Genomic DNA, 14,471 nt, shown 5'->3' on the forward strand with positions numbered 1-14,471 from the left:
ACCGCAGGGCCGGGGGGTGGGAAGGAGGAGGAGGAGGACTGAGGCGGAAGGTGTCCCTTCAGCCTCACTCTCCCTCCAAGGTGAGTTGCAGCGCTGCTCCGCGCTCCTTTTGTCTCGGTGCGAGGCCGCGGCGCACCCCGGCCCCGCCCCGCCAAACTTTCGGCGGGGACCGGGGCGCCCCGACGGCCGCCCGCCGGGCCGGGGCCGCGCAGGGCGTGGGGGACGCGCGCTTCGCGGGGACGCGCCGGGGCTGCCGGCGGCGCCCGTGTCGGGTGTGCCCGTGGGGTGCGGAGGGCAGGTGGAGGGGTCGTGGGGTGCGGGCGGTCCCCTCCTTCCCCTTTGGTTTCTTTGGGACGGATGCGGTCGGCCCCATCTTTGCGCTTTACGCAACAGGTAGGGATGCCAAGAGCCGGCGGCGGCGGCACGGAGCCGCGGCCAGGAGGTTTCGGGGGGCTTTTTTTTTTGTTACGTTCTCTGGAAAAGTGCGAAGGGGAAGGGGAGGAGAACCAAGAGTTTTCCGAAATTCCCCTTCAGTTGTTTATTTATGTACTTCCCGTGTCCATGAAAAACGGGTGTGTTTCGCAACTCCGGAGTTTTATTTTGTTTTCTTTTTACTTTCCTCCCCCTTCTCTTTCTTTTAAAGTTATTTTTCTTTATGTCTTGCGTTTGCCCATCTCATTCCGGCGGATCAAACTGTCCGAAGGCAGATCCCCAGAGGCTTGTCCTCACTGACAGTCGGGGAATCCAAACAAAGAGGTGCATCTACCGGAAATAATGATTTGAGAGATGGTTCTCTCCCTTTCCAACCCCCACTCCCCCGCCTTGAATTAAATTGTTTTCTTTTTCTGGGAGGTTCAGTTCGAGGGAAGTTTTGCACCGGAGCCGGGATCGGGGCTGAGGAGGGATGGAGCAGACGGAAAGTTGCGGTGGTGGGAGGAGGCGGGGGGCGAGGGCAGTACGGGACCCCGGCGGCGCCCGGACCGCGGGGGGAGCAGGGGCGCGGGGGACCTGCCGCCGCTGCCGGCTCTTTGTCTGCTCGGGCAACTTGAACAAAAGGAGAAACTCGGATGAACTCTCCATCTCTCCCTCGCCTCTCCCGGGTTAACTCATCTTCGGCAACTTTATCCGAAGAGATTTACTCAACTTTCTTCGAGCTCTCCCGTCGCTTAAAAGCAAAGAGCCTCGTCGTAGGCTTCTAAGGAAATCTGGTTTCACAGTTTAGAGAAAGGAGAAGGTACGTTTGGTCTTGGGGTTTATTGTTCTTTCCCGGCTCCCTCGTCGCCCCCCCTCCGCCCTGCCATCCGCGCCCGGGTCTGGGAGCGCAGCGGAGGCGGCTGCGGGCCAGCCCAGTCTTTCCTTTGTACTTTTGGGAGCACATGCAGGTATTTTTGGGGAGGGTAAGGCAGTCATTCCGCCCGAATCCCCGTAGTGCGGGCTGGGGGGCTCTACTCGGGGGGGTCTTGCCTCCTTCTTGTGCCTGCTTTGTTTTATTTTAGAGGTTTAACTTTTTTTTTTTTCTTTCTTTCTTTTTTTTTCTTTTTTTTTTTTTTCTGGGGAGGGAAGTGGACTCGGAGGGCTTTCTGGATCGGGCTGTGTTTTTAAGAGTTGGGACAGGGAAAAGCTGAAGACGGGGAAAACTTGCTGGGATTGTAGGAAGTCCTGGCGGCCGTGGCCAGGGGGGAGTGGGGGGCTGGTGAAGGCCGTGGGGCTGGGCAGGGCAGCGTGCAGCGGGGGGCAAGGTGGGGGCTCCGCCGTGTGCCGGCTTGGGTCGCGGGGCCCGAGACACCACAGAGGGTGTGCAGACCACTGCTCCTGTGGGACCATCCCAGGGAACCAAGGTGCGCAGAAGTGCCGAGGGACAATTTTCGGAGAAGAGGGCGAACCACAGGGAGGACTTTGTTCTTCTGGATGCATCGATCGTAGCGAAGGGGAGAGTGGGAAGGGTCAGTCCAGGCTGGCCCTTCCTTGGCTGGGCTTCAGTGCAATTCCCTTCGTCCCTTTGGAAATGCAATAGATGCCCTGGGTTTTGTTCCATTCCATTTGGTTCCTGCTTTCTAGAGCAGGCATCGCAACTTCAGAAAACTTACTTGTGCACTCTTTGTACTTTTCTTAATTATCTTGATCAATTTAGTACCTTATTATTTTCTCATCCTCTTTTTCTGTGCTATGTAATAATCGTCCATTTTTCTTTTTTCATCCTAGTACGCTACTTTCTTGTGTTTTCTTGTCCCACTTTCCTAATTGTCTCCCTTTCTCCTTAGATCTACCCATTTCAGAGTTTCTGAAGTCTACTTTTTCACTTTTTATTGTTATTCATTCTCTTCTTCCTTAATCTCTTCCCACCTACTCTTCTACCTTTATGCTTGCTTGCATTTCTCATGAAAAACTCCTTTTGCCAGGATCTTTCCTTTCCTCCATGTGTAGAAGAGCTCATTTCTCCTGATTTGAAGCAAACATAAAGCTTCTTCTTGTTCTCTCCTAAACCTATTCTTCTCCGGACTGCCCTAGATCCCTGTTACCCAGTTACACAGCCAGAGCTGCTAGCAAAAATTCTTGTTCACAATGTTCACTTTCTCCTTTCTTCTCATCTTTGTCCCTGTGAACATGCATCTTCCAGTCTCTAAAAGCTTCTTCTAGTTCCTCTGTTGTCCTTAGCGTGGAAGTTGTCCTTAGCGTGGAAGTTTGTTCTTTTCTCTTTCCCCCACTCCATCTTGGCAGACCCGACGATGTTCTTCATGTCATTGTTCCCTCCTGTGCCCAGTACTCAGACTCTTCTCTCCATTCCTCATAGTCCCCTTTCCAACCTAAGTCAAATTTGCATTTTGCACCTCTAAAGGAATTGCACAGAGGGACTACCAGAGTAGACTGATGTGAGTTTGGCTGCTTTGGCTTCTTCCTGGGCCAAATGCCATCAGTGGTGCACATAGTTTAGGTCCCAACTGAAGTAGCACTTCTGCTGGTGAAGGTGCTGTGGGAAGACACTGTAACAGGGCTAAGGAGGCAGAGAAGATCACATATGTTTCCCTCTAAAGGGTTGATGCGGGGTTTTTTTGCTGCTTGGAGGTTTGTTTTTTTTTTTTTGACTTGCTGTTTTTATTAGTTTTTAAATACCTGCCAGGGCAGTTGAAGAGCCTTTATATTACCTTTTTTCCCTGGCACTTCAGTGCTTTCTAGAAGGTAAGACTCTGCAATCTGTAGAGATATATGAAAGCCTTTTTCTTAAACCTTCTTCTGTTACACTCCAGCCCCACGATGTTTTTAAAGGAAAATGCTATCACCAGGCTTTGAGTTTAGGATGTGTCCAGATCTGTGAAGAAATTTGTGTTTGAAATTATTCAGGAGAATGTAACTTTATATTTGTATGTTAGTCTCTGAGTGGTGTGGCAGAGTTACTGTGCTGAACTAACAGTTCTTCTTCGTGTTTCAACAGGTCACAATATGATTGTTGGGAAAATGGGATGGTTGCCAGGACATCAGTCTGTGATGGATGCCATATTGCATTACTCTTCGAATGGTGGAATACGGCTTGGGATAAGCAGGGCTGCTCAACATGGTTCAAACTGGACCATACAGCTGCTTAACATCTTAGCTGTTTGGATTCATAGTAATGGTTAGTGGTCTCCGGGGGGAAGTGGAAGAGCCCCAAGCTGAAACTTGTGGATATTGTGAAGCAGGCTGCTGAGACCCGTTTGGATTATACTGCCATATTGCCATCTGATACCAAGGTTCTGCAGCTGATGAAAGGTATGCTTCTCCCCTGGTGCAAAAATACTGTCTCATACATCAAGCTATTAAGTACATTGTCTTTGTTTTAAACAAATTTGCTTTGTAGACTTTTTTTTTTTCCTTGCTACTGATACTTGCCAAGAGTTTTGAGTGGTGTTAATCTGACAGAAGTGTTGTACTAATGGTTTGAAAATGTTTATATCTTAAATGAAAAAGGAAATCCCAAATATGAAAGATTTCTTTTTCCATAATTAACTTATATTTTGAAGGTAATGACTTCATAGAGTCTATGAGTGCATAGCAGCTCTAGAAAATGAGAATACCTAACTTCTAAGAAAAATAAGTTAAAAACAATTTAAGCAAAGCACTTTCTGCAGTTCTGATCTTCCAAATAGCCCAGTTTGTTTGAAGACTTACTATTTTCTATTTTGAACTCAAGATAACAACACTTTATTATTTAACCTCTCTTCCTCCAAATAATAGCAAAAATCTTAAGGATGGCTTATGTGGGGGAGAAAGAGCAAAAAAAAGTATTTAAGTTAAAAATTCAAAGAATTCTTTTGCTTAGTATGTTTTTTTAAGTTTTGATGTAAGGCTTCTTGCAGAGCGTATTTGCATCCTGAATGTCCTAGTAATGTGAAAGTCTACTGGATGCAGTTCAGCAGTCAGTTTTCTTACTAAATGAGGTAATCAATGTACAAAAATGAACTGGAAACTAGCAGAGAAAACAAGTGGTTAAAGAGTTATTAATGAATAACAAATTATTCTTGAGTCTAGATGAAGTGTTAATCCAATAGTGAGGAGATCAGTGAGCTCCTTAGTGAACTGTGCTAATGGCAAAGCAAATTTTAAAAGTATTTAAAATTTGATCCATTTATACCTGTTCTGTGCACTTCTTCATTATAGCTGAAAATGAATGACATGAAAATAGTCGGTTTTGCTGTATGTTTCTGCTCAACTGATTGGTTTCAGCCTAAACCATATGTAGGGCAGACGAGTATTCATAATCTTAAGAAAAGTGCTGAGCTGGCTGGCCTACTTTAGAGCAAAACTGAAATCTGAACGAATAATCACTTGTGATCCTTTCCTGTCGTAAACAGAGGTACAAGAAGCAATACAGTTCTAATTTCCTGATTCTGACTGTGTTTTAATAAAGATCTACTCTTAATTTTCTCGATTATCATGGGTAAGCCTTTTGTTGCATATTGGGTGCAATTAATGTTCATTTAGATTTATGGTTTTAATATTGTTCTGCATTTATACTATTTTTGAACTTTGCATGACTGAAGCTAGCCATAAGAAAGTCTTTAATTTGAAGTCTCAGAAATGGAAAGTCTTGGACTTTTTGTGGAAAGAGAAAACAAAGAGTAATAAATGGATTGTGTGGATGAAAATATTTAAAGCTGGTCTCTAGTGTCATCTTGGAAAAGAGACGCAGTTATTATTTTTATCTTTTTAAAGAAAATCAAAACTGCAGTCCTTTTTTTGTTTCTGTGAAGATTTTGTTCTACTTGAGTTTCTTCTCAGGCACTTGCCGCTCTTTAGGAAAACTAAATTGAACACAGAAGTACACTTCATTTATCTGCATGAAAGCTATTAATTTTCATCAGCACTGAAAATTGAGGGGATTTTTTACTCATAATTAAGATATAGAAACTACTCCTTAGCTTAATCTGAGAGTTTGTGTAGATTGAATTTCATCATTGCCATAAGATTGTGGATATAGTAGGCAAATAATTAGATGTATCTGCATTTGTTTGTACTTCGAACATTTCAAACATTAATAACTTGGTGGCCAACTGTTAAGACTTACAACTTATCCATCTTCAAATGTCTTTGGACTATTTCCAGCAAAATGGAAAGAATCATTCTCCTATTTGGAGATGAGATCTCCAGAGAGAGGAAAAGCAGGGCCAGATAGAAAGCGTTCAGTGTGGTTGTTCCCAGCTGGGAGGTGTGCTGTGCTGGTAGGAGATGAGACCCTATTGGGGCTTGCAGAGAGATGGAGGAAATGCTTTCTGGGGGCCATGGTTGGAGTGTTCCCATACCTTTCTCCTGGGAGCAGTCCCAGCCAAGGAGCCAGGTGCAGCAGGGGTTGGATGGAGGCTGAGAGCTGTGAGGAGGGAGTGATGGGGACCACCTGCCTTACTTGGGGTGGGAAGGAACCTTGATGCTCTCAGAGGGGGCTGGTTGGGAGGGGCTGCTGCTTGAGAGAAGGTTTTTGGGTATGGGAGCCTGAGGTGTGGTAAAGAGGTTGTTTCTGTGATTTGTCTCTGGTTGCAATTTGGCGGTTTCTTGCTTTGCTTGTGACAGTCCTGGAAGGTGATTGAAATCCTTGCAGGTGTCCCAAGGCAGTGTGTTTCTGGGGGGAGGAGAGAGTTCTGAGCTCCCCCTCCCAAACCTACCCTGGAATTATAACCTGGTAGCAAAATTTGCACCTAAAACAAATTAAACCAAATCCAGACAGTTTGAACAGTGATTCCTCTTTTGAGCTGTGCTCTCAGTTAAGGAGTTCTTCGATGTATTGGTTATTTGAGAAAGTGTTTTGCTCTGTGTAACTTAGGTGAGAGTAAGCATGAGGGTCTTTCAGGCCAACTCAGCCTGAGTGTGGAAGTGATTTAACAGGCTGCAAGAAGTGCAAATTTTACGGTGTAGTGTGTGTGAGCAGGTGAGCTGCATTGTTGGAGTTGTGCATTGTGAAGAATGGGCAGAGGAGAACAGGGCAGGTTTTGTTACTGCCAGATTTTTAGGTGGAAGGGGACATGACACATGGAGTAACTTCCAATCCATTAACATCTAGGAAGGTAGAAAGCAAAATATGATAAGAACTTTATTTCTTTGACCATTCCTTCCCTTTGGCTGAAGTGTTTTTCTGGATGCATGAACTCCAGAACTCCCAAGTGAGGTAGAAATTTCTGTAGACCCATGTGTGCCCCACTTGCGGGGGTTCTTGATACAAAAAGGAGATAGGGGTGCTTTCCTGCTGCCTTTCACGCCTCCTGTCGGAGACCCCACTCCTGGCAATGAAGGACAAAGAAGCCTTCTTTGGAGGCTTCACCAGAGTGCCTGTCCTCAGGATTTAGAGGCACAGTTTGATTCTTGAGTAAAATTTTGGGGGACAGCTTTTGGACATAGGATTGTTAGTCCCTGGAAGGGCTCCCTAGCAGTCCAAAGAGTATTGGCAAGTGTGAAGAGCATGGTATACAGTCACTTCACAATCTTCACTGAGAAAGCAAGATGGAAGCTGTAGGTCCGGGCATGTTACTAGAATGGAGTTGTCTTTGTATCTTTGGTTCCATAGAAAATGCTATTGATAATTATGTCAGTTTTTTTCCTTTTCCCTCCTTATTTTGCTCAAGGCTGGTTGTATGTTGTGTGTGAAATCAAATTGCTTGCTATGGCAGAAATCATAATTGCAAACACCATGTTTCCTTTATTTTTCTCCTTTCACTGGTTTGTCACCTTATTATGCAACTTGAGGTACAGTATTCTTACAGAAGGGATATAACCATTGGAGTACAGTTTGTTTCTTTACTTGGCAGAGCAAATTTTTATGAGAGGTACAAGAAAGTCAATGAAGGCTGGAAAAAGATAGTTTTCACTTTAAATCTGGGGTGGGTTTACACAAACCACAATCCCCCACACCTTATATTACAGTTATGATTGAGAAATAATTTCATGAGGACTTATAATGAAAACAAAGTTTCCAACGTGCAACCTGCTTTTTTGGTAAAGCGCTCTCAGTAATGTCAGGACAGAGGCATATGGTGTCTGGAATAGTTTGCTGTTTCTTGATTGGATTTATTTTATGTAGCAAGAAGGTTTTCAAGTCACTAATGGGTTCTATTTTTATTCTTTTTTTTTTTATTTTCCTTGCATTGTCATAACATGAAATTTATCCCAAACTATTTCTGAAGCCTGAGGTAGAGGTCATATTGTGCTTGGTATCTTGACCTTTCCTTATTTGAAATGCATAGATGTGTTTGAGTTTGGTAGGGGGAAATGGATAAGCTAGGGGGACTTGGAATATTTTAACACAAAATTAGTTCTGGCCTTCGAGGACAGGGACAGTACTTCCCCTGAAAGGTTATGAGATTACTACAAGTGTGGATTCCGTATTTAAATCCATGAGTCTTGGGGACCAGTGAGAAGAAATTGTGTTTGACACTGTAGAAGAAAAGAGAAAAAGCTCCTACCTAGTCCAGATGTGTCTACTACTGCTAAAAATTGAAAAGTGATTTCATTTCTTTTTACTTGTAAAGGAAAGCTACAGTCCTTCTATTTAAAAACAGTGTTGCAACTCTGTGAAATAAACTGCATTTTGATACATCTTAAAGGTTCCAAACGTTCCAGCAGAATTTTTTCTGTCACTTTTCTGTTTTTGTTTGTTTCAAATTATTTTTGAAGGTTTAAGTCCCACCTGGGGCAATGAGTGTGGTGCTGCTCTGGGTGCCAGCATTACTTCCCTGTCAGAGATGAGAGAGAGCGCTGAAGTAGAATCATTAATGTTTTCAAGGAATTTCTTGCAGGCATGGGAGGTGGCTGGGTATGGAAGGAGGAGGCATGTGATTGTCATAAAATTAGTAAGTGGGCAGTGGGAGTGAGTTTTCTGGGCTGATAAGGATGGGGTCTGGCTTGCTTGTGAGCCAATAATGATTGGTGAGGAAAGGAAGTGGTGAGACATTTTGAAAACAAGGGCTAGTCACTAGTGATGGATGGGATAGAGGAAAGACACGTGGATTTTGTGGGAATGGATGAGAGGCTGTTTGTCATAATTTATGTGTCAGGACGCCTGTGCCATCAGAGCATTTCTAATCAGAAAATGGAGTGAAATCTTTAAATGGCTGTGGCATAAGTAATACTGACTTAAGTCAGTAAGTAAGTAATTAAGTAATTAAGACTTAAGTCTTAATAAGTAAGACTTTAGTAAATACTGGCTTCTTTTTGGTGTGTGCTAAAATTGTGCTGTTTAATGCTGTGAAAGGAAACAAAGTTAACTTTAGCTTTGCACATTTTGCATTAAATTACTCCCCCAATCAGGGCGGCCTTCATTTGAGGATACAACATACTATCCTCTGTTTCTCTTTGCAGCACTTTTCAAGGCAACAATTAATTTAGGTAAGTGATTTGGGAGTTGCATGCGTTGTTTTCAGATTATCTCAGAAGTGAAACTTTGTGAGGCTGCTCATTTAGTTATCTTTCAGAATTTAAAAATTGGTTTTTGGTTGGTTCTAGTATTGATCTGTGCCTATCTTCTGAAAATAATGAAATTTGTGCTGGCTCCAGAGTACATAAGAAGGTACCCTAGATTATGCAGTGAACATTGAGGTGTTTTTAGCAACTTGATGCTTTTGATGCAGGGTGGTGTGCTGCCATGCCAGCTATTAAATTAGGCCTGTCACCTACTTTGTGTAATTATGCTACTGTACCTCATCTGTCAATTGTTGCTTCTCTGCTGGGCTTGGGTATGATGTGGCTTCATCTCTGCTGGTGCTGGAGCTGTCCTGGGCTGGTGGTAGCTCAGGGGGCTTTTCATTGGGCTCTCCTGGGGTGTGTGTGAACACAAATTTAGTTTTGCTTGTAGAGAGGCTGTTGTTTCAAGACTTTGAGTTTCAAGCATTGAAAGAGATGCTCTCTTGCCCTTACAAAAGATGCTTTGCCTTTTTGTTAAAAAGATAGATAAGGTAGCACGCTTTTCATCATGCATCTCTGGTGCTTAATTTTGCCATATTCAAAGTTTATGATGCCATATAGCCAATAGCTTTATTCATTCAAGCTCCTGGACTGGACTTGTGAATCTCCTATCACCATGGCTCTTCACTGAAAATCAGACACTGGAAAGAAGAGTGGTTGAGGTTCACAACTTTGTGGTTTTGGTACTTTTTTTTTTTTTTTTTTTTTTTTTTTTAATTGAAATTGCACTTGAAGAAGAAGGAATGGAAGAAATGTAATTCTAAACCCAAAAGCTTTTCTTTATCACACAGTTGCCTCTCAGCTTCAGGATTTGTATACATTATTTTTATAGCCTTAAATCCATGCATTATGTGGCTTTACAGCTTTCCTTTTGCATGCAGTTTAAATCTGTGTTTGATTTATCAATATTGATATTTATCAATTCCTGCAGAGTTTGATGTTGCCAGATGGACATGAAAAGAAGGACACTCACCAAATCAGTGTCAGGGCAAAAAAGAAGGAAGTTTATTCTGGGATTCTGACTTATATAGCTTTTGGAGTTTGATCAGCGCTTGGGGCATGAGGTTAACACCTCTCTGACCCCACTGGTCAAACTAGAAGTCCATCAATTTGTCCTTCCCCCTGGAAAGGAATGTATTATTTACCTCTTTGTTAATTTTACAATGCATGAGAAAGCTCCAGTAGAAATGTAAAACATCAGAAGGCTGAAAAATCAGGGCAACAGTTTGATAAATATCCCCTGCAGGAATTCCAGTGTTTGGGCAGTGCAGGAAGGGATATACAGCCTGGTGTGTGTTCCTGACAGTAGTTCACCTAGTAGTTGGACCGAAAAGGAAGTTTTAAAGGGAGCAGTAAGAGAAGTTCCCCCCTATTCCCAAAGAAACAGATGAACAATTTTCTTAATGTCCACTGAGATTTGTCTTGGGCCACACAATGCATCTAGATGGAAGGTTAATTTGATACTAGTTTATTTTAAATGCCTTATTTAATAAAACTAATAATTAGCATCCTCCTTGTATTCATTGTTTTGTGTAGTAGCTCAAAATCAATACCTGAAATATTTTTGTCAGCCAGTTTGGGTTATCCAGAGCACATTTTTTTTCTGCTTAGCCACCAATTTGAGCTGTTGTGTTTAAATCTAGTCATCCAAGTCAATTTTTCATAGAGCCAAATAATAGTTGCTGTTGACTTCAGTGGTGATACTGATGGCTGGAGTTTTTGGAAATCAAATCAGACACCAGAGTACCTATGTGTGTATACACATACATATTTATATTTTAGATATAAACATATATAAGTGCATACCATGGAGTCCGGTACCAAAGATGTGCCTGAGGCAGCTTCATGAAGGAGAAAAGTGATTTTTTTCCTCTTTCTTTGGAGCAGTGTCTTGTTCTTTCCCAGACCTTGCTTCTTCTTGTCATTTGTTGGTGGTCTTCAATGCTGTCATCCTTCTTGGTTTTGGATTTTTGGGTACTCAAAATGCAATGTTGTGCTATTCCAATTAACAGTTTGATTGTTTCTTAAAATATGTCCATCCTGTGTGCATAGTCTGATGAATTCAAAAACATATAATGGAAAAGTGTCAATAGAAGGAATTCACTGTAATCAGTTGTAAAACACTTCCAGGCATACTGCTCACTCCTCCCTTTCACCCTTCCAAAAGGCACCAACCGAAGAGCAACAAGGCATAGCTGAAATGTACCTTTGACAAACACTTAAAAAAATTAGTTTCTTCAACTGGTAATCAATATGGCTTAATTTTTGATGTATGTATAACGTATATGTATGTATGTTCCCACTATATATGTTGGTTTTTGTGGAATTCATTGCTTTAAGTTATGTGTAGTGTAACTCTTGAAATAGTTAGTGGGGATTATTTTATTTATTTTTTTTAAACATCTTCAGCAGTAATTGTTTTGAGTGCTATCAAAATTATGTATGGAATACTACTTGTGGACTTGATGCAGTGTAGGTGTACTACTGGATCTCTGTTTGAGACAAGTGAAAGGATGTTTGCAAAGGAAGACCAGAACCATTTACAAATGCAAAGAAATCGATCCGCCACTTTGACCTTGGACTCCGTGTTGAAGTTGAAATAGGTATTTTCCCTTGAACTCTGTTGCAAAAGCCAGCATGTTAAGATATGACAGATCAGAGAGAATAAGACACTAAAGAGGCAGAATAAGAATTCACTATTTTGTTGAGATTGGTGCTCAGGGTTATACATCTTGAGTATTTTATTATAGTGTTGGTCCTGTGAAGCGTAGTTGGATTGTCCGATGATTTTGTAGGAGAGCATATTGTAGGTGTTGAAAAATGTCATTATTAAAAATAAGGATTTGCACACGTGCTGTAGTCCGGTAGATTGTTTCTGCAAACAAAGTGCAGGGGAGCTCTCTGGTTTGTTGCTCTGCTATATCAGAAATGATGTTTCTGAGTGATGGTCGCTGGGTTAAAGCAGTGTATATTTTAGGCTTCTGGTTGCTCTGTGTGAACAGTGCTGTTCAAACACCCCAGGAGCTGCCAGGAGCCATTTTGCATCTAACACATTCACATGTGGTTTTCCAGCCTGTGCAGTGGTTTATGTCCATGATTTGTGTAAGAGGAGCAGGGTGTCTTTATTCTTAAATTTTTTCTGAATGCTCCCAGGCTGAAGATAGATATGAAGACGACCTGGTTATTTCAGGTCAGTGCCTGGATTAGCTTCTTGGCAGAAACTTGTTATGGATCGTATACTGCCATAACTGCAAAGCACAGTAAGTCAGACAGGGTATCTCTAGCTCTGTTTAGGTAAGATCAATTTCTTCTATGAAAAACAAAAGGATTATCTTTGTGGAGAGGCGGGGGTTGAATGTAATATAATAACCACTTGTCAGAGAGATACTTGATAGTAGTTAGCTTCTGAGGGAGTTACAGCCACTTAATGTGTCTCCAAAGAGAACCAGGGTGCACTCACTGGAAGGATATTGGTGTATCTGTTGGACAATATATACATACTGTGGTGAATTTTTTGCTTAATACACCTATTGTAAAAATAGATGTTAAAACATGAGCGATATGGACTCTAAAGAAAATTGCCATAAACAATTGATGCCTGCATTTGGGTGTTGGGCCACAGTTGCTGTGTAGCAGAGCTGGCAAAATCTATAGGCATTACTGGCTGAAGGGGAACAAACAATTCGTTAAGCATAATAGAGTATTTAATGTCTCTTAGAGATTTTGTAAGGTTCTTGTTCTGTCTTGGCTCTTCAGTTCTTGGATTTAGAGCTGCTGTGTTAGCTGCACATGCCTTATTATTTTATGTTGAAATAAGTACAATTTTTTATTTTTTATTTATTTTTTTTTTTTTTAAGCAGCATAATAATTTTGAACCAGTTAATTTTAAAAGGGAATCTCATACTTCAAGGGCCAGCATCTTTTGTTTGGGGAAAATTATCTGCATAGAAGCTCTCTGTATCTTTAAGTAAAGTGGCTTCTAATTTATGCTTGATTCTTCTGCTAGGTTAATGTTAATTAGTTTAACATATCACTCATAAAAGATGTCATAGTTGAGTCATTGTGTAGGTAACAAATCTTGCACTGGCTAGCAATGAAGAAATATTACCTTTATTAAAACCCACACTTAAACCGTGGAGTCAGTAAGGGCTCATGACATTTTGCAGTTATCCAGCTTAATGCATTTTAATGCCTTCAGTAGTGTGAGGTTTTTCCTTGGGAGGCTGTGTGGGGGATAAGCAAGTGAGGCAGAGCCTTCAAATTATGCAGTCAGTATAAAGTGTAGCCTGTGCCAAGTGAGAAATCCAGCAGTAATGCTGACTGGGGTTGGGGCCCAGATACTTTTATACCAATTTAACCTTAAAAACCCCGCAATCGTCCAGTGTCGGGTTACTCAAAGAAGGCATACATAAACAGGGGTAAAAAAAGCTCAAATCTGCTTATATTTACAGCCCAAGTAATTAGATATTAACAACACAGCTAAGTATGGATGCTTGTAATTAGCTAAGTAGTTTCATCCATTTCTGCCCTGAGAGAAGCATTAGAACTACAGGGCCTGTAGTGGAAAGCAAATTTCAGTTGTGATTGTGGAGTGGTTAGTGTGACTCTGTAATACTTTATTTCAAAATAATCCCCCAGCCTCTCGGAGGAGGTGATGCTATGATGCTGCCAACACAGAAGTGAGCCTGCACTGAGTCCTATCATCCTGCTCAGCTGGTACAGGTATTCCAGGGTATGGGATGGGCAAAGGAAATTAGTCCGATCAAACCTCTAGCCAAAAGCTGCTGCCCACATTTCTTTGTTTGTTTAAACCATCAGCATGTGAATGGCAACCAGCAATTGATTAAGTGTTTGAGGATGCTGTTGCTTCCTCTGCCTGAGGAAGCTGGGGTGAGGAGAGGGTGTTGGATCTTGAAGGTCGGTGGAGTTTCACTTGAACAGCACAGGCAGGCATGGTCAAGAGTTTTGCATCCAAAATATGAATGTAAAAAAAATTAAACCTCGCTTTGCTAATGGTTGTAAGCCCTTCCATGGCACAGGAGCAAGGCCAGTGTGTGGGAGGGAGTGTCTGAAACTTTATAGGGCAGCTCCAAATTAGTGAACCAGATGTGTTTTCTTGCAACCTGGGTTTGTTTCCCTGTGCAGCAGATCACTGTAGCTTTGTGGCCAAGTAAACATGGTGAGGCTGATCAGTGAAAAGAGGGTTAATCACTGCTTAGGAAAGTAAACAGCCAGCATGTTCTAGCATCTCACAATCTGACCATCAAAATAAATTAGGTTTTCTCTTTAAGATTTTTAAATATCTTGCTTGATTCAGTATTTCAGATCTGAGAAATGGCAGCTTTGCAGCAGGTGGAGCTGGCAGGAGAACAGGAGTGTTCTTCTTCTGCCTTCTTTCAAACTATGTGTGTCTGAACTCCTTTGGACTACTTGTACTTCTGTACCCCAGTAGAACGCCAATCTGGCGATTATTCATAGTGTGAGGATTCAATGACATTTTGTTAATAAAAATATACAGTTCTTTGACATCCTCCTCTACAGCTCATAGCACT

The 14,471-nt window shown here is 42.0% G+C and overlaps 1 long non-coding RNA gene across 3 annotated transcripts in view; it reads left to right on the forward strand.

Annotated features, from left to right (window-relative positions):
- Window positions 1-348: 348 nt before the first annotated feature.
- Window positions 349-14,471, forward strand: part of LOC136293066 (uncharacterized) — a 134,195-nt gene continuing 120,072 nt past the window's right edge. Inside the window, exons 1-2 of one of the 3 annotated variants that reach the window (XR_010722074.1) lie at window positions 349-1,234; window positions 3,431-3,744. This is a non-coding gene — a long non-coding RNA (uncharacterized lncRNA). Of the gene's footprint in view, window positions 1,235-3,430; window positions 3,745-5,364; window positions 5,967-8,815; window positions 8,845-14,471 lie in introns of those variants that run through there. The other 2 variants (XR_010722076.1, XR_010722077.1) reach the window with 2 other exon arrangements.

The sequence above is a fragment of the Chamaea fasciata genome, unplaced genomic scaffold (genome assembly GCF_029207755.1).
Source record: "Chamaea fasciata isolate MVZ Bird 193981 ecotype frontalis unplaced genomic scaffold, bChaFas1.0.hap1 SCAF_1, whole genome shotgun sequence".
Taxonomy (NCBI): Eukaryota; Metazoa; Chordata; class Aves; order Passeriformes; family Sylviidae; genus Chamaea; species Chamaea fasciata.